This window comes from Cetorhinus maximus, chromosome 16 (assembly GCF_964194155.1).
Source record: "Cetorhinus maximus chromosome 16, sCetMax3.hap1.1, whole genome shotgun sequence".
Classification (NCBI taxonomy): domain Eukaryota; kingdom Metazoa; phylum Chordata; class Chondrichthyes; order Lamniformes; family Cetorhinidae; genus Cetorhinus; species Cetorhinus maximus.
The window spans coordinates 105,344,029-105,366,649 of record NC_135894.1 but is presented as its reverse complement, the minus strand read 5'-3'; the positions used below and the strand labels follow the sequence as shown (position 1 = coordinate 105,366,649).

The window sequence follows — 22,621 nt, the reverse complement described above, 5'->3', positions numbered from 1 at the left end:
GTGTGGATGAGGGCACAGACTGCAGGGAGGATGAGCGAACTGACCAAAGCACTGTGGTACAGAGCACCATTCAAGTCGGGGGAGAAAAGAGAAATATAAGACCATAAGACATAGGAGCAGAAATTAGGCCATTCGGCCCATCGAGTCTGCTCCGCCGTTCAATATGATCGTGGCTGATCCTCTATCTCAACGCCATATTCCTGCTTTCTCTCCATATCCCTTGATGCCTCTAATATCCAAAAGTAGGGGAATAGATACTCTTCTCTGCAGCAAAGCCAGAGAGTCCCGAAAGCTGTGTTGCTTTCCTGGTGCCAAGGTTAAGGACATCTCTTCTGGGCTGGAGAGGAACTTGGAGTGGGAGGGGAAGGATCCAGTTGTTGTGGTCCATGTAGGTACCAATGGCATAGGTAGGACTAGGAAAGAGGTTCTGCTGAGGGACTATGAGCAGTTTAGGCCTGAATTAAAAAGCAGAATCACAAAGGTGATAATCTCCGGATTACTACCTGAGCCACATGCAAATTGGTGTAGGGTAAATAAGATTAGAGGTGTAAATGTGTGGCTCAAAGATTGGTGTGGGAGAAATGGGTTCCGATTCATGGGACACTGGTTCCAGTACTGGGGAAGGAGAGAGCTCCTCTGTTGGGATGGGCTTCATTTGAATCATGCTGAGACCCAAAAGAGTTGTCTCACTGTAGGGCAAAGTATAAATCGGGTAATAATGGAGGCGTGTAAAAAGGGCACTACAATTGTCATGGATGATTTTAATCTGCGTATTGACTGGACAAATCAGATTGGCAGGGGTAACATGGAAGATGAATTTGTAGAGAGCATCAGGGATTGTTTCATGGAGCAATATGTTGCAGAACCTACCCAGCAATAGGCTATTTTAGATCTAGTAATGTGTAATGAGGTGGGATTAATAAGAGATCTTGTAGTTTAGGATCCTCTAGGGGGTAGCAATCACAACATGGTAGCATTTCAAATTCAGTTTGAGGGCGAGCAACTCGGGTCTCAAACCAGTGTCCAAGACTTAAATAAGGGCAATAACAGAGGTATGAAGAAAGAGTTGTCTAAAGTGGGCTGGGAAAATAGACTAAGGGGAAGGTCAGTGGATGAGCAGTGACAGACATTTAAGCAGATATTTCATAACGCTCAGCAAAAATTTATCCCAGTCAAAAAGATGGACTCGATGAGAAGGATGTACCACCCGTGGTTAACAAAGGTGGTCAAGGAGATAATCCAATCAAAAACTAAGGCATAGAAAGCAGTGAAAACTAGTGGCAGGCCAGAGGATTGGGATTTTTTAGGAACCAGCAGCAATGACTAAAAAGCTAATAAAGAGGGAGAAAATTGATTATGAAAGTAAATTGGCAAGAAATATAAAAACAAACAAGAGCTTCTCCGGGTACATGAAAAGAGAGAGTGGCTAAAGTGAGCTTTGGACCCTTGGAGGATGCGAGTGGAGAATTGATAATGGGGAACAGGGAAATAGCAGATAATTTAAACCAATATTTTGCATTGGTCTTCACAGTGGAGGACACTATAAACATCCCAAAGATATCAGATAAGCAAGGAGCTAATAGGAGGAAAGATCTTGTAACAGTCTCTATCATGAGGGACAAAGTGTTTGACAAACTAATGGGGCTAAAGGCAGACAGGTCACCAGGACCTGATGGGCTGCATCCAAGGGTTTTAAAGGAGGTGGCTGCAGAGATAGTGGAGGCATTAGTCAAAATATTCCAGAACTCACTGGATTTGGGGAGGGTTCCTGCAGATTGGAAAACTGCTAATGTGACACCCCTGTTCAAGAAGGGAGAGAGACAAAAAGCTGGAAACTATAGGCCAGTCAGCCTAATATCTGTCGTTGAGAAAATGCTAGAGTCCATTATTAAGGAAGAAATAGCAGGACATTTAGAAAAGCTTAACGCAATCAAACAGAGTCAACATGGTTTTGTGAAAGGGAAATCATGTTTGACAAATTTGCTAGAGCTCTTTGAGGATGTAACAAGCAGAGTTGATAAAGGGGAACCAGTAGATGTAGTGTATTTGGATTTCCAGAAGGCATTCGAAAAGGTGCCACATAATAGGTTATTGCACAAGATAGGAGTTCACGGTATTGGGGGTAATGTATTAGCATGGATTGAGGATTGGTTAACACAGAAGACAGAGAGTCAGGATTAATGGGTCTTTTTCAGGTTGGAGAGACCTAACTAGTGGAGTGCCACAAGGATCAGCTCTAGAGCCTCAATTATTTATTATCTATATTAATGACTTGGAGGAGGGGACAGAGTGTAATGTATCCAAATTTGCTGACGATACAAAAATAGGTGGGAGGGCATGTTGTGATGAGGATATAAGGAATCTGCAAGGGGTGTTTTTGTGCATGAAACACACAAAGTTAGCATGCAGATGCAGTATTTCGAGGGGGTTGGAGTTTAAAAATAGGGAAGTCTTGTTACAACTGTACAGGGTGTTGGTGAGGCTACACCTGAAATACTGTGTACAATTTTAGTCCCCGTATTTAAGAAAGGATATACTGGCATTGGAGACAGTTCAAAAGAGATTCACTAGGCTGATTCCTGGGATGAAGGGGTTGAATTATCAAGAACAGCTAAACAGGTTAGGCCTTTATCCATTAGAGTTTAGAAGACTGAGGGGTGATCTTATTGAAACATACAAGATCCTGAGGGGGCTTGACAGGGTAGATGTTGAGAAGATGTTTCCACTAGTGGGGGAATCTCGAACTAGGGGACATGGTTACAGAATAAAGGGACACTCATTTAAAACTGAGATGTGAAGGAATTTCTCTCAGAGGGTAGTGAATGTCTGCAATTCTCTACCCCAGAGAGTTGTGGAGGTTAGATCACTGAATGTATTTAAACAGGAGGTAGATAGATTTTTGAAACATTGGGGATTTGAGGGCTATGAGGAGCTGGTACAAAAGAGGAGTTGAGGCCTGGGGCAGATCAGCCATGATCTTATTGAATAGCGGGACAGGCTTGGGGTGCCGAATGGCCTACTCCTGCTCCTATTTCTTATGTTCTTATGTTCTAGGGCTGCAGTAAAGAAGACATGGCCCCGAAAGACAAGGAGACTGCAGCTCTCGAGTGCCTTTTGGATGCTGGGGGAGCCGCTGTGATGTCCTGTATCCCCGCTCTGGCCGCAGGAGGGGCAGCTACATTATCACTCCGGCTTGGTAGGCGAAGGCAGTGGTGATCAGTGTCAATGCTGCACAGGAGAGGTTGGCCATCCAGTGCAGGTAGAGGATGAATGATCTCATCTGTGCAGCCAGGGTAAGTCAACCATCTCATCACTCTAAACTCACACACTCAAACCCATCACACATTCACTGGCATCTCACTCACTGCCAACTCAAGGGACATCACCACCCATTCTCACACATCTATCTAGTCTCATCTCCTCTGGAGACTGCCTCCTCAGCCCTCACCCTCTTGAGGTCACTTGCGCAGATCAACATGTCTCCCCACAAACACCCCGGGATAGCTTCCTTCCCTGGTACAGCCCTCGCCCTGCAGCCTCTTCCCTTGCCTGAGGCCACTTCTCCCCCTTCCCCAAGCAAGTCCTATCCCTGCAGCCATTGAAAGGCCACCCCCATATTCTGGTAGGTGGAGACCTGCCCGTGAGCCTCCCTAACAGTGATATGGTGCTGCCTGTGAATCCTGGCGCTGATACCGCGAGTGCTGCTTGAAGCCAGGTCGGCAAACAAACCTCAAAATCCTGAGTGCAGCTGGCCTGGTGCACGCTTTATAAATGCGGCTGTGAAACAGGTCACTGTGTTTTCCCACTGACGTGGGCGGACGATCCAGCGGGGGTGGGGGTGGGGTTGGGGGTGGGGGCAGGGTTGGGGGTGGGGGTGGGGGTGGGGGCAGGGGTGGGGGTGGGGACGGGGTTGGGGGCCGGGAGGGGGTGGGGGTTGGGGTGGGGGTTGGGGTGGGGGCAGGGGTGGGGGTGGGGTGGGGTTGGGGGCGGGGGTGGGGGCGGGGGCGGGGTTGGAGGTGGGGGTGGGGGTGGGGGCGGGGGTGGGGTGGGGGCGGGGTTGGAGGTGGGGGTGGGGGTGGGGGTGGGGGCGGGGGTGGGGGCGGGGGCGGGGTTGGAGGTGGGGGCGGGGGTTGGGGTGGGGGCGGGGGTGGGGGTGGGGGCGGAGGCGGGGGCGGGGGCGGGTGCGGGGACGGGGGTGGGGGTGGGGACGGGGACGGGGGCGGGGGCGGGGCGGGGGCGGGGGTGGGGGTGGGGACGGGGACGGGGGCGGGGGCGGGGCGGGGGCGGGGGTGGGGGTGGGTGCTGGAGGGGGGTGGGGGTTGGGGTGGGGGTTGGAGTGGGGGTTGGGGTGGGGGTTGGAGTGGGGGTGGGGGGGGGGACGGGGGTGGGGTGGGGGCGGGGTTGGGGTGGAGGTGGGGGTGGGGGTGGGGCGGGGGGATGGGTCTGGCGGGCTGCCTCTATACAGATATGCTGATGGTTACAATGAGGGTGGGAAACGAGGCCCGCCATCAACGGGCAGAATGGACAACCACAAATTTGGACCTTTTCACCAGATTGTCTGCTCAGACCACCCAACATGCCCAACACCAGTGGGCACAGGAAAATCCTGGACTATGTTTTCAAACTTAAATAAAGGCAATAATGAGGGCATGAAAGCTGAGCTGTTTAAAGTGAATTGGCAAATTAGGTTAAGGGATAGGCCAATATAGATGCAGTCGTTAATATTTAAGGGGATATTTCAGAACACAGAATAGATGCATTCCAACGAGTAAGAAAAAGTCCAAGGGATGGACACACCATCTGTGGTTAACTAGAAAGGTTAAAGATAGTATCAAACTTAAAAAAACTGTGCAAAGACAGGTGGCAGGTCAGAACATTGCAGAATATAAGGAACAGCAAAGAATGACTAAAAGACTAATAAGGAGGGAAAAATTAAAAGATGATAGAAGGCTAGCCAGAAATATAAAAGCAGATAGTAAGAGCTTTTATAAATATTTAAAAAAGAAAAGAGTTAACAAAGTGAGCATTGGTCCTATATAAACTGAATCTGGAGAATTGATAATGGAAAACAAGGAGATGGCATACGAATTAAACAGGTATTTTTCATCAGTTTTCACTATAGAGGGAAGAAGTAAGATCCCAGAAGCAGCTATAAACCAGGAAATGGAAGTGGGGAAGGACGTCAGGAAAACTAGTCACCAGAGAAGTGATACTGAGTAAATTGTTGGAGTTGTTGGCTGTCAAGAGCCCGTGTCCTGATGGACTTCATCCGAGGGTCTTAAGACAAGTGACTGATGAGATAGTTGATGCATTGGTTTTAATTTTCCAAAACTCCCTAGATTTGGGGAAGGTCCCATTAGGTTGGAAGATAATAAACATTATTCAGAAAGGGAGGGAGACAGAAAGCAGGAAACAACAGGCCAGTTAGCTTAACATCTGTCATTGGGAAAATGTTAGAACCTATTATTAAAATGTTATAGCAGGGCACTGGATAAGCTCAAGGTCATCAGGCAGAGTCAACATGGCTTTGTGAAAGGGAAATCGTGTTTAAACAATTTATTGGGGCTCTTTGAGGAAGTAATATGTGCTGTGGATAAAGGGAAACCATGTATCTACTGTGCTTGGATTTCCAGAAGGTATTTGATAAAGTGCCACATCAAAGGTTATTGTAGAAAATAAAAGCTCATGGTATAGGGGGCAACATATTGGCATGGATAGAATATTGGCTGGCTAACAGGAAGCAGAGAGTAGGCATAAATGGGTCTTTTTCAGGTTGGCAGGATGCAACGAGTGGTGTACCACAGGGATCAGTGCTGGGCCCTCAACTGTTTCCAATTTATAAAAATGACTTGGATGAAGGGATTGATGGGATGTTTGCCAAATTTGCTAATGACACAAAGATAGGGAGGAAAGTAAGTTGTGAAGAGGACATAAGGAGGCTACAAAAAGATATGGATAGGTTAATGAGTGAGGAAAGATCTGGAAAATGGCATATAATGTGGGAGAATGTGAAATTGTCCATTTTGGCAGGAAGAATAAAAAAGGAGCTTATTATCTAAATGGTGAGAGATTGCAGAGCTCTGAGATTCAGAGGGATCTGGGTGTCCTAGTGCATGAATCACAAAAGGTTAGTATGCAGGTACAGCAAGTAATTAGGAAAGCTATTAGAATGTTATCATTTATTGTGAGGGGAATTGAATACAAAAGTAGGGAGGTTATGCTTCAGTTATACAGGGTGTTGGTGAGACCACATCTGGAGTACTGTGTACAGTATTGGTCTCCTATTTAAGGAAGGATGTTAATGCATTGGAAGCAGTTCAGCGAAGGCTTATCAGGCTAATATCTGCAATGGATGGGTTGTCTTATGAGAAAAGGTTGGACAGACTAGGCTTGTATCCACTGGAGTTTAGAAGAGTAAGAGGAGACTTGATTGAAACCTTTAAGATCCTGAGGGGTCTTGACAGGGGGGATGTGAAGAACATGTTTCCTCTTGTGGGAGAATCTAGAACCAGGGGTCACTTTTTAAAAATAAGGGCCCATTTAAAACAGATGAGGTGAATTTTTTTCACTCAGTGGGTCGTGAGTCTTTGGAACTCTCTTCCTGAAAAGGTGGTGGAAGCAGAGTCTTCGGACATTTTTAAGGCAGAGTTGGATAGATTCTTGGTAAGCAAGGGGGTGATAGGTTATCGGGGGTAGGTGGGATGCAGATTTCAGGCTACGATCAGATCAGCCATGATCTTATTGAATGGTGGAGCAGGCTCGAGGGGCTGAATGGCCTTCTGCTCCTTGTTCGTATGTTTGTGCATCCAGGAGGTTGAGAGTTTTGTGGATAGCACATTTCTGCTGTGGTTGCCCTGCAGCTTAGGGGTGAAGAGTATCCAGGCACACAGGGAATGGCCACGGCCTGACAGTTGAGGATGACGAGTCAAGGAGTGCAGGTCCCTGAGTGCATCCCACTCTCTAACCAGTATTCAGTTCTAAATACTGATGAGAGTGATGGTTCATCTGGGGAGTGCAGCCAGAGCAGGTCCACAGCCCCATGGATGGCTCAGCTGTACAGGGGCAGGAGGAAGAGTGGGTCAGCAATGGAGATAGGGGATTCAATAGAGGAATAGACAAGTGTTTCTGTGACTGTAAATGTGAATCTGGGATGGGATGTTGCCTTCCTGGTGCCCGGGTGAAGGCTGTCACTAAGCAGCAGGAGAGCAGCCTGAGGGGGGAGGGTGAACAGCCAGCAGTCATAGTCCACATTGGAACCAGTGACATAGATAGAAAGAGGGATATGGCCCTGCATGCAGAGTTCAGAGAGCTGGGTAGGAAATTAGTGACAAGGAAGTATTCAATGAACAGCATGGCACTTGGAAGTTCTGAGGAACAAAGGGACCTTGGCGTGTGTGTCCATAGATCTCTGAAGGCAGAGGGGCATGTTAGTGGGGTGGTGAAAAAGGCATATGGGACACTTGCCTTTATCAATCGAGGCATAGATTACAAAAGTAGGGAGGTCATGTTGGAGTTGTATAGAACCTTGGTGAGGCCACAGCTGGAGCATTGTGTGCAGTTCTGGTCACCACATTATGGGAAGGATGTGATTGTACTGGAGGGGGTGCAGAGGAGATTCACCAGAATGTTCCCTGGGATGAAACATTTAAGTTATGAAGAGAGGTTGGATAGACTTGGGTTGTTTTCGTTGGAGCAGAGAAGACTGAGGGGCGACCTGATCGAGGTGTACAAGATTATGAGGGGCATGGACAGGGTGGATAGGGAGCAGCTGTTCCTCTTAGTTGAAGGGTCAGTCACGAGGGGCCATAAGTTCAAGGTGAGGGGCGGGAGGTTTAGGGGGGATGTGAGAAAAAAGGTTTTTACCCAGAGGGTGGTGATGGTCTGGAATGCACTGCCTGGGAGGGTGGTGGAGGTGGGTTGCCTCATACCCTTTAAAAAGTACCTGGATGAGCACTTGGCACGTCATAACCTTCAAGGCTATGGGCCAAGTGCTGGTAAATGGGATTAGGTAGGTAGGTCAGGTGTTTCTCACGTGTCGGTGCAGACTCGATGGGCCAAAGGGCCTCTTCTGCACTCTGTGATTCTGTGATTCTGTGACTCAAAGGTAGTAATCTCCGAATTCCTCTGGTTACCACCCACAAGTGAGTTTAGAAGTAGGAGAGCAGGTCAGATGAATGTATTGCTCGAGAGATGGTGCAGGAGAGAGGGCTTTAATTCTTGGCACATTAGGATCAGTTGCGGGGGAGATGTGACCTGTACCGGCCGGATGGGTTGCACCTGAACAGAGCTGGGACCGATCTCCTTGTGGGGTGTTTCGCTAGTGTTATTGGGGAGGGTGTAAACTGACTTGGCAGAGAACTGGGAGAGACAGATCATACTACAGTAGGGAAGATTAAGGTATTAGGTGGGGTCGTAGTAAGAGCTAATGTAATAAAGTCTAAATTAGGGTTAGCATGTATGTAAATGCAGGGAGTGCAGTAAATAAGGTGGGTGGTGCAGATGGCCACATGGGAAAACGATGTTGTGGCGATAACAGAGACCTGGCTGAAACGAGGTTAGGACTGAGTGTTTAAATATTCCCGGCTACAAGGTGTTCAGGAAAGGAAGGGAAGGAAGGAAAGCAGGAGGGTGGCGGTATTGGTTAAGGAGAGCATTGCAGTGCTGGACAAAGAGGATGTCCCAGAGGGTTCGAGGACAGAATCAACTTGGCCAGAGCTAAGGAACAAAAAGGGAGCATTGCTTAGCTGGGTGTAGTTGAGAAGCCACCAACTAGTGGGAAAGATGTGGAGGAACAAACTTACACTGAAACGACAAAGTGCAAGAATTATAGAGCAGGTTATAAAGGGGGACTTTAATTATCCTCATACAGATTGGGATAGTATAAGTGTAAAGGGCAGAGAGGGTCAAGAGTTTATGAAATATATTTGTGAGAGTTTACTACATCGGAATGTTTCTGAGCCAATGAGGAAGGAGGTATTGCTGGATTTTGTTCTGGGAATGGGGAGGATCAAGTGTCAGTCGGAGAACATTTAGGGGACAGTGACCATTGTCTCATAAGGTTTAGGGTGACTATGGAAACGGACAGAAACAATCCAGAATAAAAATAATGAATTGCAAGAGGACCATTTTCAATGGTGTCAGAATGAACGTGGCCCAGGTAAACTACAATCAACAAGAGGCAGTAAAGTTCCCAGTCCTGCCCTTTGTGGAGGAGAGTGTAAGAGAAAGACCCTGGGACAGGCAGTCATCAGCACCTACAGGAGAGTTTACCTGTGAGGGAGGGGAGTTTACCTGTGAGGGAGGGGAGCGGAGTTTACCTGTGAGGGAGCGGAGTTTACCTGTGAGGGAGGGGAGCGGAGTTTATCTGTGAGAGAGCAGAGTTTGCCTGTGAGGGAGGGGAGCGGAATTTACCTGTGAGGGAGCAGAGCGGAGTTTACCTGTGAGGGAGGGGAGCGGAGTTTACCTGTGAGAGAGCAGAGTTTGCCTGTGAGGGAGGGGAGCGGAGTTTACCTGTGAGGGAGCAGGGCGGAGTTTACCTGTGAGGGAGCAGAGTGGAGTTTACCTGTGAGGGATCAGAGTTTGCCTGTGAGGGAGGGGAGCGGAGTTTACCTGTGAGGGAGCAGAGCGGAGTTTACCTGTGAGGGAGGGGAGCGGAGTTTACCTGTGAGAGAGCAGAGTTTGCCTGTGAGGGAGGGGAGCGGAGTTTACCTGTGAGGGAGCAGAGTGGAGTTTACCTGTGAGAGAGCAGAGTTTGCCTGTGAGGGAGGGGAGCGGAGTTTACCTGTGAGGGAGCAGAGCGGAGTTTACCTGTGAGGGAGGGGAGCGGAGTTTACCTGTGAGAGAGCAGAGTTTGCCTGTGAGGGAGGGGAGCGGAGTTTACCTGTGAGGGAGCAGAGCGGAGTTTACCTGTGAGGGAGGGGAGCGGAGTTTACCTGTGAGAGAGCAGAGTTTGCCTGTGAGGGAGGGGAGCGGAGTTTACCTGTGAGGGAGCGGGGCAGAGTTTACCTGTGAGGGAGCAGAGTGGAGTTTACCTGTGAGGGATCAGAGTTTGCCTGTGAGGGAGGGGAGTGGAGTTTACCTGTGAGGGAGCAGAGCGGAGTTTACCTGTGAGGGAGGGGAGCGGAGTTTACCTGTGAGAGAGCAGAGTTTGCCTGTGAGGGAGGGGAGCGGAGTTTACCTGTGAGGGAGCAGAGTGGAGTTTACCTGTGAGAGAGCAGAGTTTGCCTGTGAGGGAGGGGAGCGGAGTTTACCTGTGAGGGAGCAGAGCGGAGTTTACCTGTGAGGGAGGGGAGCGGAGTTTACCTGTGAGAGAGCAGAGTTTGCCTGTGAGGGAGGGGAGCGGAGTTTACCTGTGAGGGAGCAGAGCGGAGTTTACCTGTGAGGGAGCAGAGCCGCTGTATAAAGAGCGGAGTTTACCTGTGAGGGAGGGGAGCGGAGTTTACCTGTGAGGGAGCGGAGTTTACCTGTGAGGGAGGGGAGCGGAGTTTACCTGCGAGGGAGGGGAGCGGAGTTTACCTGCGAGGGAGGGGAACGGAGTTTACCTGCGAGGGAGGGGAGCGGAGTTTACCTGTGAGGGAGGGAAGCGGAATTTACCTGCAAGGGAGGGGAGCGGAGTTTACCTGCGAGGGAGGGGAACGGAGTTTACCTGTGAGGGAGCGGAGTTTACCTGTGAGAGAGGAGAGCGGAGTTTACCTGCGAGGGAGGAGACCGGAGTTTACCTGTGAGGGAGCAGAGTTTGCCTGTGAGGGAGGGGAGCGGAGTTTACCTGTGAGGGAGGGGAGCGGAGTTTACCTGCAAGGGAGGGGAGCGGAGTTTACCTGCGAGGGAGGGGAGCAGAGTTTACCTGCGAGGGAGGGGAGCGGAGTTTACCTGCGAGGGAGGGGAGCGGAGTTTACCTATGAGGGAGCGGAGTTTACCTGCGAGGGAGGGGGCGGAGTTTACCTGTGAGGGAGGGGGCGGAGTTTACCTGCGAGGGAGGGGAGCGGAGTTTACCTGTGAGGGAGGGGAGCGGAGTTTACCTGTGAGGGAGGGGAGCGGAGTTTGCCTGTGAGAGAGGAGAGCGGAGTTTACCTGAGAGGGAGGGGAGTTTACCTGTGAGAGAGGAGAGCGGAGTTTACCTGCGAGGGAGCGGAGTTTACCTGTGAGGGAGCGGAGTGGAGTTTACCTGTGAGGGAGGGGAGCGGAGTTTACCTGCGAGGGAACGGAGTTTACCTGTGAGGGAGCGGAGTGGAGTTTACCTGTGAGGGAGGGGAGCGGAGTTTACCTGTGAGGGAGGGGAGCGGAGTTTACCTGTGAGGGAGCGAAGTTTACCTGTGAGGGAGCGGGGTTTTCCTGTGAGGGAGGGGAGTTTGCCTGTGAGGGAGTGGAGCGGAGTTTACCTGCGAGGGAGGGGAGCGGAGTTTACCTGTGAGGGAGGGGAGCGGAGTTTACCTGTGAGGGAGGGGAGCGGAGTTTACCTGTGAGGGAGGGGAGCGGAGTTTAACTGTGAGGGAGGGGAGCGGAGTTTACCTGCGAGGGAGGGGAGCGGAGTTTACCTGCGAGGGAGGGGAGCGGAGTTTACCTATGAGGGAGCGGAGTTTACCTGCGAGGGAGGGGGCGGAGTTTACCTGTGAGGGAGGGGGCGGAGTTTACCTGCGAGGGAGGGGAGCGGAGTTTACCTGTGAGGGAGGGGAGCGGAGTTTACCTGTGAGGGAGGGGAGCGGAGTTTACCTGTGAGGGAGGGGAGCGGAGTTTACCTGTGAGGGAGCAGAGCGGAGTTTATCTGTGAGGGAGTGGAGTTTACCTGTGAGGGAGCGGAGTGGAGTTTACCTGTGAGGGAGCGGAGTGGAGTTTACCTGTGAGGGAGTGGAGTTTACCTGTGAGGGAGCAGAGTTTACCTGTGAGGGAGGGGAGTTTACCTGTGAGGGAGCGGAGTTTACCTGTGAGGGAGTGGAGTTTGCCTGTGAGGGAGCGGAGTTTACCTGTGAGGGAGCGGAGTTTACCTGTGAGGGAGCGGAGTTTACCTGTGAGGGAGCGGATTTTACCTATGAGGGAGCGGAGTTTACCTGTGAGGGAGCTGAGTTTACCTGTGAGGGAGGGGAGTTTGCCTGTGAGGCAGCGGAGTTTACCTGTGAGGGAGCGGAGTTTACCTGTGAGGGAGGGGAGTGGAGTTTACCTGCGAGGGAGGGGAGCGGAGTTTACCTGTGAGAGAGGAGAGCGGAGTTTACCTGCGAGGGAGGGGAGTTTACCTGTGAGAGAGGAGAGCGGAGTTTACCTGCGAGGGAGCGGAGTTTACCTGTGAGGGAGGGGAGTTTGCCTGTGAGAGAGGAGAGCGGAGTTTACCTGCGAGGGAGGGGAGTTTACCTGTGAGAGAGGAGAGCGGAGTTTACCTGCGAGGGAGCGGAGTTTACCTGTGAGGGAGGGGAGTTTGCCTGTGAGAGAGGAGAGCGGAGTTTACCTGCGAGGGAGGGGAGTTTACCTGTGAGAGAGGAGAGCGGAGTTTACCTGCGAGGGAGCGGAGTTTACCTGTGAGGGAGCGGAGTGGAGTTTACCTGTGAGGGAGGGGAGCGGAGTTTACCTGCGAGGGAGCGGAGTTTACCTGTGAGGGAGCGGAGTGGAGTTTACCTGTGAGGGAGGGGAGCGGAGTTTACCTGTGAGGGAGGGGAGCGGAATTTACCTGCAAGGGAGGGGAGCGGAGTTTACCTGTGAGGGAGCAGAGTTTACCTGTGAGGGAGCGGAGTTTACCTGTGAGGGAGGGTAGTTTGCCTGTGAGGGAGCGAAGTTTACCTGTGAGGGAGCGAAGTTTACCTGTGAGGGAGCGGAGTTTACCTGTGAGGGAGCGAAGTTTACCTGTGAGGGAGCGGAGTTTACCTGTGAGGGAGCGAAGTTTACCTGTGAGGGAGCGGGGTTTTCCTGTGAGGGAGGGGAGCTTGCCTGTGAGGGAGGGGAGCGGAGTTTACCTGCGAGGGAGGGGAGCGGAGTTTACCTGTGAGGGAGGGGAGCGGAGTTTACCTGTGAGGGAGGGGAGCGGAGTTTACCTGTGAGAGAGTGGAGTTTACCTGTGAGGGAGCAGAGCGGAGTTTACCTGTGAGAGAGTGGAGTTTACCTGTGAGGGAGGGGAGCGGAGTTTACCTGTGAGGGAGGGGAGCGGAGTTTACCTGTGAGGGAGGGGAGCGGAGTTTAACTGTGAGGGAGGGGAGCGGAGTTTACCTGTGAGGGAGGGGAGCGGAGTTTACCTGTGAAGGAGCGGAGCGGAGTTTACCTGTGAGGGAGGGGAGCAGAGTTTACCTGTGAGAGAGGGGAGTGGAGTTTACCTGTGAGAGAGGGGAGTGGAGTTTGCCTGTGAGGGAGCGGAGTTTACCTGTGAGGGAGCGGAGTTTGCCTGTGAGGGAGCGGAGTTTGCCTGTGAGGGAGGGGAGTTTACCTGTGAGGGAGTGGAGTTTGCCTGTGAGGGAGCGGAGTTTACCTGTGAGGGAGCGGAGTTTTCCTGTGAGGGAGGGGAGTTTACCTGTGAGGGAGGGGAGTTTGCCTGTGAGGGAGGGGAGTTTACCTGTGAGGGAGCGGAGTTTACCTGTGAGGGAGCGGAGTTTACCTGTGAGGGAGCGGAGTTTACCTGTGAGGGAGGGGAGTGGGGTTTGCCTGTGAGGGAGCGGAGTTTACCTGTGAGGGAGCGGAGTTTGCCTGTGAGGGACCGGAGTTTACCTGTGAGGGAGGGGAGTTTACCTGTGAGGGAGCGGAGTTTGCCTGTGAGGGAGCGGAGTTTACCTGTGAGGGAGCGGGGTTTTCCTGTGAGGGAGGGGAGTTTGCCTGTGAGGGAGGGGAGTTTACCTGTGAGGGAGCGGAGTTTACCTGTGAGGGAGCGGAGTTTACCTGTGAGGGAGGGGAGCGGAGTTTACCTGTGAGAGAGCAGAGCGGAGTTTACCTGCGAGGGAGGGGAGCGGAGTTTACCTGTGAGGGAGGGGAGTGGAGTTTACCTGTGAAGGAGCAGAGCGGAGTTTACCTGTGAGAGAGTGAAGTTTACCTGTGAGGGAGGGGAGTGGAGTTTACCTGTGAGGGAGGGGAGCGGAGTTTACCTGCGAGGGAGGGGAACGGAGTTTACCTGTGAGGGAGCGGAGTTTACCTGTGAGAGAGGAGAGCGGAGTTTACCTGCGAGGGAGGAGACCGGAGTTTACCTGTGAGGGAGCAGAGTTTGCCTGTGAGGGAGGGGAGCGGAGTTTACCTGTGAGGGAGGGGAGCGGAGTTTACCTGCAAGGGAGGGGAGCGGAGTTTATCTGCGAGGGAGGGGAGCAGAGTTTACCTGCGAGGGAGGGGAGCGGAGTTTACCTGTGAGGGAGGGGAGCGGAGTTTACCTGCAAGGGAGGGGAGCGGAGTTTATCTGCGAGGGAGGGGAGCAGAGTTTACCTGTGAGGGAGGGGAGCGGAGTTTACCTGCGAGGGAGGGGAGCGGAGTTTACCTATGAGGGAGCGGAGTTTACCTGCGAGGGAGGGGGCGGAGTTTACCTGTGAGGGAGGGGGCGGAGTTTACCTGCGAGGGAGGGGAGCGGAGTTTACCTGTGAGGGAGGGGAGCGGAGTTTACCTGTGAGGGAGGGGAGCGGAGTTTGCCTGTGAGAGAGGAGAGCGGAGTTTACCTGCGAGGGAGGGGAGTTTACCTGTGAGAGAGGAGAGCGGAGTTTACCTGCGAGGGAGCGGAGTTTACCTGTGAGGGAGCGGAGTGGAGTTTACCTGTGAGGGAGGGGAGCGGAGTTTACCTGCGAGGGAACGGAGTTTACCTGTGAGGGAGCGGAGTGGAGTTTACCTGTGAGGGAGGGGAGCGGAGTTTACCTGTGAGGGAGGGGAGCGGAGTTTACCTGTGAGGGAGGGGAGCGGAGTTTAACTGTGAGGGAGGGGAGCGGAGTTTACCTGCGAGGGAGGGGAGCGGAGTTTACCTGCGAGGGAGGGGAGCGGAGTTTACCTATGAGGGAGCGGAGTTTACCTGCGAGGGAGGGGGCGGAGTTTACCTGTGAGGGAGGGGGCGGAGTTTACCTGCGAGGGAGGGGAGCGGAGTTTACCTGTGAGGGAGGGGAGCGGAGTTTACCTGTGAGGGAGGGGAGCGGAGTTTACCTGTGAGGGAGGGGAGCGGAGTTTACCTGTGAGGGAGCAGAGCGGAGTTTATCTGTGAGGGAGTGGAGTTTACCTGTGAGGGAGCGGAGTGGAGTTTACCTGTGAGGGAGCGGAGTGGAGTTTACCTGTGAGGGAGTGGAGTTTACCTGTGAGGGAGCAGAGTTTACCTGTGAGGGAGGGGAGTTTACCTGTGAGGGAGCGGAGTTTACCTGTGAGGGAGTGGAGTTTGCCTGTGAGGGAGCGGAGTTTACCTGTGAGGGAGCGGAGTTTACCTGTGAGGGAGCGGAGTTTACCTGTGAGGGAGCGGATTTTACCTATGAGGGAGCGGAGTTTACCTGTGAGGGAGCTGAGTTTACCTGTGAGGGAGGGGAGTTTGCCTGTGAGGCAGCGGAGTTTACCTGTGAGGGAGCGGAGTTTACCTGTGAGGGAGGGGAGTGGAGTTTACCTGCGAGGGAGGGGAGCGGAGTTTACCTGTGAGAGAGGAGAGCGGAGTTTACCTGCGAGGGAGGGGAGTTTACCTGTGAGAGAGGAGAGCGGAGTTTACCTGCGAGGGAGCGGAGTTTACCTGTGAGGGAGGGGAGTTTGCCTGTGAGAGAGGAGAGCGGAGTTTACCTGCGAGGGAGGGGAGTTTACCTGTGAGAGAGGAGAGCGGAGTTTACCTGCGAGGGAGCGGAGTTTACCTGTGAGGGAGGGGAGTTTGCCTGTGAGAGAGGAGAGCGGAGTTTACCTGCGAGGGAGGGGAGTTTACCTGTGAGAGAGGAGAGCGGAGTTTACCTGCGAGGGAGCGGAGTTTACCTGTGAGGGAGCGGAGTGGAGTTTACCTGTGAGGGAGGGGAGCGGAGTTTACCTGCGAGGGAGCGGAGTTTACCTGTGAGGGAGCGGAGTGGAGTTTACCTGTGAGGGAGGGGAGCGGAGTTTACCTGTGAGGGAGGGGAGCGGAATTTACCTGCAAGGGAGGGGAGCGGAGTTTACCTGTGAGGGAGCAGAGTTTACCTGTGAGGGAGCGGAGTTTACCTGTGAGGGAGGGTAGTTTGCCTGTGAGGGAGCGAAGTTTACCTGTGAGGGAGCGAAGTTTACCTGTGAGGGAGCGGAGTTTACCTGTGAGGGAGCGAAGTTTACCTGTGAGGGAGCGGAGTTTACCTGTGAGGGAGCGAAGTTTACCTGTGAGGGAGCGGGGTTTTCCTGTGAGGGAGGGGAGCTTGCCTGTGAGGGAGGGGAGCGGAGTTTACCTGCGAGGGAGGGGAGCGGAGTTTACCTGTGAGGGAGGGGAGCGGAGTTTACCTGTGAGGGAGGGGAGCGGAGTTTACCTGTGAGAGAGTGGAGTTTACCTGTGAGGGAGCAGAGCGGAGTTTACCTGTGAGAGAGTGGAGTTTACCTGTGAGGGAGGGGAGCGGAGTTTACCTGTGAGGGAGGGGAGCGGAGTTTACCTGTGAGGGAGGGGAGCGGAGTTTAACTGTGAGGGAGGGGAGCGGAGTTTACCTGTGAGGGAGGGGAGCGGAGTTTACCTGTGAAGGAGCGGAGCGGAGTTTACCTGTGAGGGAGGGGAGCAGAGTTTACCTGTGAGAGAGGGGAGTGGAGTTTACCTGTGAGAGAGGGGAGTGGAGTTTGCCTGTGAGGGAGCGGAGTTTACCTGTGAGGGAGCGGAGTTTGCCTGTGAGGGAGCGGAGTTTGCCTGTGAGGGAGGGGAGTTTACCTGTGAGGGAGTGGAGTTTGCCTGTGAGGGAGCGGAGTTTACCTGTGAGGGAGCGGAGTTTTCCTGTGAGGGAGGGGAGTTTACCTGTGAGGGAGGGGAGTTTGCCTGTGAGGGAGGGGAGTTTACCTGTGAGGGAGCGGAGTTTACCTGTGAGGGAGCGGAGTTTACCTGTGAGGGAGCGGAGTTTACCTGTGAGGGAGGGGAGTGGGGTTTGCCTGTGAGGGAGCGGAGTTTACCTGTGAGGGAGCGGAGTTTGCCTGTGAGGGACCGGAGTTTACCTGTGAGGGAGGGGAGTTTACCTGTGAGGGAGCGGAGTTTGCCTGTGAGGGAGCGGAGTTTACCTGTGAGGGAGCGGGGTTTTCCTGTGAGGGAGGGGAGTTTGCCTGTGAGGGAGGGGAGTTTACCTGTGAGGGAGCGGAGTTTACCTGTGAGGGAGCGGAGTTTACCTGTGAGGGAGGGGAGCGGAGTTTACCTGTGAGAGAGCAGAGCGGAGTTTACCTGCGAGGGAGGGGAGCGGAGTTTACCTGTGAGGGAGGGGAGTGGAGTTTACCTGTGAAGGAGCAGAGCGGAGTTTACCTGTGAGAGAGTGAAGTTTACCTGTGAGGGAGGGGAGTGGAGTTTACCTGTGAGGGAGGGGAGCGGAGTTTACCTGCGAGGGAGGGGAACGGAGTTTACCTGTGAGGGAGCGGAGTTTACCTGTGAGAGAGGAGAGCGGAGTTTACCTGCGAGGGAGGAGACCGGAGTTTACCTGTGAGGGAGCAGAGTTTGCCTGTGAGGGAGGGGAGCGGAGTTTACCTGTGAGGGAGGGGAGCGGAGTTTACCTGCAAGGGAGGGGAGCGGAGTTTATCTGCGAGGGAGGGGAGCAGAGTTTACCTGCGAGGGAGGGGAGCGGAGTTTACCTGTGAGGGAGGGGAGCGGAGTTTACCTGCAAGGGAGGGGAGCGGAGTTTATCTGCGAGGGAGGGGAGCAGAGTTTACCTGCGAGGGAGGGGAGCGGAGTTTACCTGCGAGGGAGGGGAGCGGAGTTTACCTATGAGGGAGCGGAGTTTACCTGCGAGGGAGGGGGCGGAGTTTACCTGTGAGGGAGGGGGCGGAGTTTACCTGCGAGGGAGGGGAGCGGAGTTTACCTGTGAGGGAGGGGAGCGGAGTTTACCTGTGAGGGAGGGGAGCGGAGTTTGCCTGTAAGAGAGGAGAGCGGAGTTTACCTGCGAGGGAGGGGAGTTTACCTGTGAGAGAGGAGAGCGGAGTTTACCTGCGAGGGAGCGGAGTTTACCTGTGAGGGAGCGGAGTGGAGTTTACCTGTGAGGGAGGGGAGCGGAGTTTACCTGCGAGGGAACGGAGTTTACCTGTGAGGGAGCGGAGTGGAGTTTACCTGTGAGGGAGGGGAGCGGAGTTTACCTGTGAGGGAGGGGAGCGGAGTTTACCTGTGAGGGAGCGAAGTTTACCTGTGAGGGAGCGGGGTTTTCCTGTGAGGGAGGGGAGTTTGCCTGTGAGGGAGTGGAGCGGAGTTTACCTGCGAGGGAGGGGAGCGGAGTTTACCTGTGAGGGAGGGGAGCGGAGTTTACCTGTGAGGGAGGGGAGCGGAGTTTACCTGTGAGGGAGGGGAGCGGAGTTTAACTGTGAGGGAGGGGAGCGGAGTTTACCTGCGAGGGAGGGGAGCGGAGTTTACCTGCGAGGGAGGGGAGCGGAGTTTACCTATGAGGGAGCGGAGTTTACCTGCGAGGGAGGGGGCGGAGTTTACCTGTGAGGGAGGGGGCGGAGTTTACCTGCGAGGGAGGGGAGCGGAGTTTACCTGTGAGGGAGGGGAGCGGAGTTTACCTGTGAGGGAGGGGAGCGGAGTTTACCTGTGAGGGAGGGGAGCGGAGTTTACCTGTGAGAGAGCAGAGCGGAGTTTATCTGTGAGGGAGTGGAGTTTACCTGTGAGGGAGCGGAGTGGAGTTTACCTGTGAGGGAGCGGAGTGGAGTTTACCTGTGAGGGAGTGGAGTTTACCTGTGAGGGAGCAGAGTTTACCTGTGAGGGAGGGGAGTTTACCTGTGAGGGAGCGGAGTTTACCTGTGAGGGAGTGGAGTTTGCCTGTGAGGGAGCGGAGTTTACCTGTGAGGGAGCGGAGTTTACCTGTGAGGGAGCGGAGTTTACCTGTGAGGGAGCGGATTTTACCTATGAGGGAGCGGAGTTTACCTGTGAGGGAGCTGAGTTTACCTGTGAGGGAGCGGAGTTTGCCTGTGAGGCAGCGGAGTTTACCTGTGAGGGAGCGGAGTTTACCTGTGAGGGAGCGGAGTTTGCCTGTGAGGGAGGGGAGTTTACCTGTGAGGGAGGGGAGTGGAGTTTACCTGCGAGGGAGGGGAGCGGAGTTTACCTGTGAGAGAGGAGAGCGGAGTTTACCTGCGAGGGAGGGGAGTTTACCTGTGAGAGAGGAGAGCGGAGTTTACCTGCGAGGGAGCGGAGTTTACCTGTGAGGGAGGGGAGTTTGCCTGTGAGAGAGGAGAGCGGAGTTTACCTGCGAGGGAGGGGAGTTTACCTGTGAGAGAGGAGAGCGGAGTTTACCTGCGAGGGAGCGGAGTTTACCTGTGAGGGAGCGGAGTGGAGTTTACCTGTGAGGGAGGGGAGCGGAGTTTACCTGCGAGGGAGCGGAGTTTACCTGTGAGGGAGCGGAGTGGAGTTTACCTGTGAGGGAGGGGAGCGGAGTTTACCTGTGAGGGAGGGGAGCGGAATTTACCTGCAAGGGAGGGGAGCGGAGTTTACCTGTGAGGGAGCAGAGTTTACCTGTGAGGGAGCGGAGTTTACCTGTGAGGGAGGGTAGTTTGCCTGTGAGGGAGCGAAGTTTACCTGTGAGGGAGCGAAGTTTACCTGTGAGGGAGCGGAGTTTACCTGTGAGGGAGCGAAGTTTACCTGTGAGGGAGCGGAGTTTACCTGTGAGGGAGCGAAGTTTACCTGTGAGGGAGCGGGGTTTTCCTGTGAGGGAGGGGAGCTTGCCTGTGAGGGAGGGGAGCGGAGTTTACCTGCGAGGGAGGGGAGCGGAGTTTACCTGTGAGGGAGGGGAGCGGAGTTTACCTGTGAGGGAGGGGAGCGGAGTTTACCTGTGATAGAGTGGAGTTTACCTGTGAGGGAGCAGAGCGGAGTTTACCTGTGAGAGAGTGGAGTTTACCTGTGAGGGAGGGGAGCGGAGTTTACCTGTGAGGGAGGGGAGCGGAGTTTACCTGTGAGGGAGGGGAGCGGAGTTTAACTGTGAGGGAGGGGAGCGGAGTTTACCTGTGAGGGAGGGGAGCGGAGTTTACCTGTGAAGGAGCGGAGCGGAGTTTACCTGTGAGGGAGGGGAGCAGAGTTTACCTGTGAGAGAGGGGAGTGGAGTTTACCTGTGAGAGAGGGGAGTGGAGTTTGCCTGTGAGGGAGCGGAGTTTACCTGTGAGGGAGCGGAGTTTGCCTGTGAGGGAGCGGAGTTTGCCTGTGAGGGAGGGGAGTTTACCTGTGAGGGAGTGGAGTTTGCCTGTGAGGGAGCGGAGTTTACCTGTGAGGGAGCGGAGTTTTCCTGTGAGGGAGGGGAGTTTACCTGTGAGGGAGGGGAGTTTGCCTGTGAGGGAGGGGAGTTTACCTGTGAGGGAGCGGAGTTTACCTGTGAGGGAGCGGAGTTTACCTGTGAGGGAGCGGAGTTTACCTGTGAGGGAGGGGAGTGGGGTTTGCCTGTGAGGGAGCGGAGTTTACCTGTGAGGGAGCGGAGTTTGCCTGTGAGGGACCGGAGTTTACCTGTGAGGGAGGGGAGTTTACCTGTGAGGGAGCGGAGTTTGCCTGTGAGGGAGCGGAGTTTACCTGTGAGGGAGCGGGGTTTTCCTGTGAGGGAGGGGAGTTTGCCTGTGAGGGAGGGGAGTTTACCTGTGAGGGAGCGGAGTTTACCTGTGAGGGAGCGGAGTTTACCTGTGAGGGAGGGGAGCGGAGTTTACCTGTGAGAGAGCAGAGCGGAGTTTACCTGCGAGGGAGGGGAGCGGAGTTTACCTGTGAGGGAGGGGAGTGGAGTTTACCTGTGAAGGAGCAGAGCGGAGTTTACCTGTGAGAGAGTGAAGTTTACCTGTGAGGGAGGGGAGTGGAGTTTACCTGTGAGGGAGGGGAGCGGAGTTTACCTGCGAGGGAGGGGAACGGAGTTTACCTGTGAGGGAGCGGAGTTTACCTGTGAGAGAGGAGAGCGGAGTTTACCTGCGAGGGAGGAGACCGGAGTTTACCTGTGAGGGAGCAGAGTTTGCCTGTGAGGGAGGGGAGCGGAGTTTACCTGTGAGGGAGGGGAGCGGAGTTTACCTGCAAGGGAGGGGAGCGGAGTTTACCTGCGAGGGAGGGGAGCAGAGTTTACCTGCGAGGGAGGGGAGCGGAGTTTACCTGCGAGGGAGGGGTGCGGAGTTTACCTATGAGGGAGCGGAGTTTACCTGCGAGGGAGGGGGCGGAGTTTACCTGTGAGGGAGGGGGCGGAGTTTACCTGCGAGGGAGGGGAGCGGAGTTTACCTGTGAGGGAGGGGAGCGGAGTTTACCTGTGAGGGAGGGGAGCGGAGTTTGCCTGTGAGAGAGGAGAGCGGAGTTTACCTGCGAGGGAGGGGAGTTTACCTGTGAGAGAGGAGAGCGGAGTTTACCTGCGAGGGAGCGGAGTTTACCTGTGAGGGAGCGGAGTGGAGTTTACCTGTGAGGGAGGGGAGCGGAGTTTACCTGCGAGGGAACGGAGTTTACCTGTGAGGGAGCGGAGTGGAGTTTACCTGTGAGGGAGGGGAGCGGAGTTTACCTGTGAGGGAGGGGAGCGGAGTTTACCTGTGAGGGAGCGAAGTTTACCTGTGAGGGAGCGGGGTTTTCCTGTGAGGGAGGGGAGTTTGCCTGTGAGGGAGTGGAGCGGAGTTTACCTGCGAGGGAGGGGAGCGGAGTTTACCTGTGAGGGAGGGGAGCGGAGTTTACCTGTGAGGGAGGGGAGCGGAGTTTACCTGTGAGGGAGGGGAGCGGAGTTTAACTGTGAGGGAGGGGAGCGGAGTTTACCTGCGAGGGAGGGGAGCGGAGTTTACCTGCGAGGGAGGGGAGCGGAGTTTACCTATGAGGGAGCGGAGTTTACCTGCGAGGGAGGGGGCGGAGTTTACCTGTGAGGGAGGGGGCGGAGTTTACCTGCGAGGGAGGGGAGCGGAGTTTACCTGTGAGGGAGGGGAGCGGAGTTTACCTGTGAGGGAGGGGAGCGGAGTTTACCTGTGAGGGAGGGGAGCGGAGTTTACCTGTGAGGGAGCAGAGCGGAGTTTATCTGTGAGGGAGTGGAGTTTACCTGTGAGGGAGCGGAGTGGAGTTTACCTGTGAGGGAGCGGAGTGGAGTTTACCTGTGAGGGAGTGGAGTTTACCTGTGAGGGAGCAGAGTTTACCTGTGAGGGAGGGGAGTTTACCTGTGAGGGAGCGGAGTTTACCTGTGAGGGAGTGGAGTTTGCCTGTGAGGGAGCGGAGTTTACCTGTGAGGGAGCGGAGTTTACCTGTGAGGGAGCGGAGTTTACCTGTGAGGGAGCGGATTTTACCTATGAGGGAGCGGAGTTTACCTGTGAGGGAGCTGAGTTTACCTGTGAGGGAGGGGAGTTTGCCTGTGAGGCAGCGGAGTTTACCTGTGAGGGAGCGGAGTTTACCTGTGAGGGAGCGGAGTTTGCCTGTGAGGGAGGGGAGTTTACCTGTGAGGGAGGGGAGTGGAGTTTACCTGCGAGGGAGGGGAGCGGAGTTTACCTGTGAGAGAGGAGAGCGGAGTTTACCTGCGAGGGAGGGGAATTTACCTGTGAGAGAGGAGAGCGGAGTTTACCTGCGAGGGAGCGGAGTTTACCTGTGAGGGAGGGGAGTTTGCCTGTGAGAGAGGAGAGCGGA

General features: G+C 54.3%; 1 protein-coding gene across 1 annotated transcript in view; it reads right to left on the bottom strand.

Annotated features, from left to right (window-relative positions):
- Nucleotides 1–22,621, bottom strand: part of pde9aa (phosphodiesterase 9aa) — a 103,207-nt gene that overhangs the window by 36,612 nt on the left and 43,974 nt on the right.